The sequence below is a fragment of the Entelurus aequoreus genome, linkage group LG05 (genome assembly GCF_033978785.1).
Source record: "Entelurus aequoreus isolate RoL-2023_Sb linkage group LG05, RoL_Eaeq_v1.1, whole genome shotgun sequence".
Classification (NCBI taxonomy): Eukaryota; Metazoa; Chordata; class Actinopteri; order Syngnathiformes; family Syngnathidae; genus Entelurus; species Entelurus aequoreus.
Window position 1 is genome coordinate 71,813,643 of NC_084735.1, and position 2,700 is coordinate 71,816,342.

Sequence of the window (2,700 nt, forward strand, 5' to 3'; positions counted from 1 at the left end):
TTAAGTTGTTATTCTTATTAGGCTACTTGTAATAGCTTAAAGGGGAACTGCACTTTTAAAAAAGTGTGCCTATCATTCACAATCGCTATGTAAGACAAAAACACTTTTTTTTTTTTTAATGCATTCTAAGTCATAAAATATGGCAAGTATGAGGTGGTGTCATGACACGGAGTCGAACTCAGGTTTCCTCTGCAGCCGGAGGCACCTCTGCTAACCCCTCTGCTGGCAGCACACTCAAACACACCTCTGCTCGCGCTGAGCACAACACGCCCACACAGCAACAAGTCTGCAAGCAATCACTGATCAGCGCACTTGGACTTGATGAGGGGGAGCGGCATAAAGACCAGCGGACCCGAGGAACCTTTGCCAGAACGTCGCTAACCTTCCAGTAAGCATCACGTCTGGCATTCCTTTCCCAGTGATTTCCTCGTCCTCGTCCTGGTTTTCCTCTATCTCTCCGTGTTTCCCCCTGGTTCATGCCCTTTTGTATTTCCACAGTGACTCCCCTGTCCTCTGTGATCGCGCCTTGTCACTCGACACCCATCCGGATTCCTGACTGCCCTCCTCGATCCACGACCTCCCTGCTCCGAACCACGACCACTTGCCTGTCCATGAACTACCTCTTCGCCTTGCCCCCTTGGATAACGGCGAAAGATACAACCAACATTTACAGACAACAACCCTTGGTAACATTTACATTATTAATTTTACACATAGTCAACACTCACTCACTTTGAGTAGCATACACACGCCACGTATTCATCAAAGGTTTCAAATAAACCTTGTAAACCGCAGTCCTGCCCTGGTTGTCGCCTCCTTCCCTTCTCTGATACACAACAGGTGGCAAACAATGCAGCCACCTATTGCGCCCATAAATCCCTCTAAATAAACTTCCAACAATACTCCATTTACATTGTCATGACCGAAATATTAGCGATATTGTTATTATCAGCGCTTATACAGACAAAGTACTTTTAGCGGTGCCGTGATCACAGAGAGCTCACTTGCTTATGCAGCTTTATTGACATATTGAGCCGCTGCATTGCCTCTGAGCTGGTGAAAGTTAATTCAAGATTATAAATCATGCCTCCCACCTGAATTGTAGAAGGATGTGGCCTTAAACCGAAAAGTGTTCACCTTTGACATTCAACTTAAACCCGTAGATTGCAAGGAAGATATGAAAAGGCGATTGTTTGCAGGATTTTTTTTAACCCTTTGTAAGCATTATGATCAATTCTTCATCTAAACCGGAAAATATGCATATCCCATCAGTTGGTATCCCAGTGAGAGCAGACAATGAACAGAAAGTGATTGTTTTATTATGTATGTGGTTGTTATATCTTGTTCAGCATTTAGCAATACTGCTAAATGGTGCTAAATGTTTCACTAAAGCTTAATCTGTTCAGCACACAGCTTCAAAATCCTGTACCATGCTCCTTATATTCAGGCTGAAAAATAACAGTTTTTGGATCATAATTTGTCCCAAAGTAATAAGTGTTGTCTTTCACAAAGTATGCCGTGAGTAGTAAGTAGGTTTGTTGTTGTTGAAGGGAAAAGTGAATGTTGTGATGCATCTATGAAATTAAAATAACACGGTATACTTAAAATGGGCAAAATACAAAAAATATGACATATTATGAATATGCCTGTCACTAAATGACATATATACTTACTAGGGGTGTGGGGAAAAATCGATTCAAATTCAAATCGCGATTCTCACGTTGTATGATTCAGTATCGATTCTCATTTTTCAAAAATGTATATTTATTTTTTATTATTATTTTTATTTTTTTATTAATCAATCCAACAAAATAATACAAAGCAATACCATAACAATGCAATCCAATTCCAAAACCAAACCCGACCCAGCAACACTCAATCAGAACTGCAATAAACAGAGCAATTGAGAAGAGACACAAACACGACACAGAACAATCCAAAAGTAGTGAAACAAAAATTTATATTATCAACAACAGTATCAATATTAGTTACAATTTCAACATAGCAGTGATTAAAAATCCCTCATCGACATTATCATTAGACATTTATAAAAATTAAAAAAAATGAACAATAGTGTCACAGTGGCTTGCACTTGCATCGCATCTCATAAGCTTGACAACACACTGTGTCCAATATTTTCACAAAGATAAAATAAGTCATATTTTTGGTTCATTTAATAGTTAAAACAAATTTACATTATTGCAATCAGTTGATAAAACATTGTCCTTTACAATTATAAAAGCTTTTTACAAAAATCTACTACTCTGCTTGCATGTCAGCAGACTGGGGTAGATCCTGCTGAAATCCTATGTATTGAATGAATAGAGAATCGTTTTGAATCGTAAAAATATCGTTTTTGAATCGAGAATTGCGTTGAATCGATAAAATCGATTTATAATCGAATCGTGACCCCTAGAATCGATATTGAATCGAATCGTGGGACACCCAAAGATTCGCTGCCCTAATACTTACAGTGTTTATAGAAAACATTAATGGAGATGTTTGGATGTTTTAGAGCGCTGCATAGGCGGAATAGAGCATCTCCTTTTGGATCCATTGTTAGTTGACTTTTGTTAGCATTTATATACGATTTAGAATGCATAAGTAAAGATGTGTTCTTGTCTCACATAAAGATTGTAAATGATAGGCAACATTTGGAAAAAGTGCATTTCCCCTTTAAAATGAACACACATGAATCCA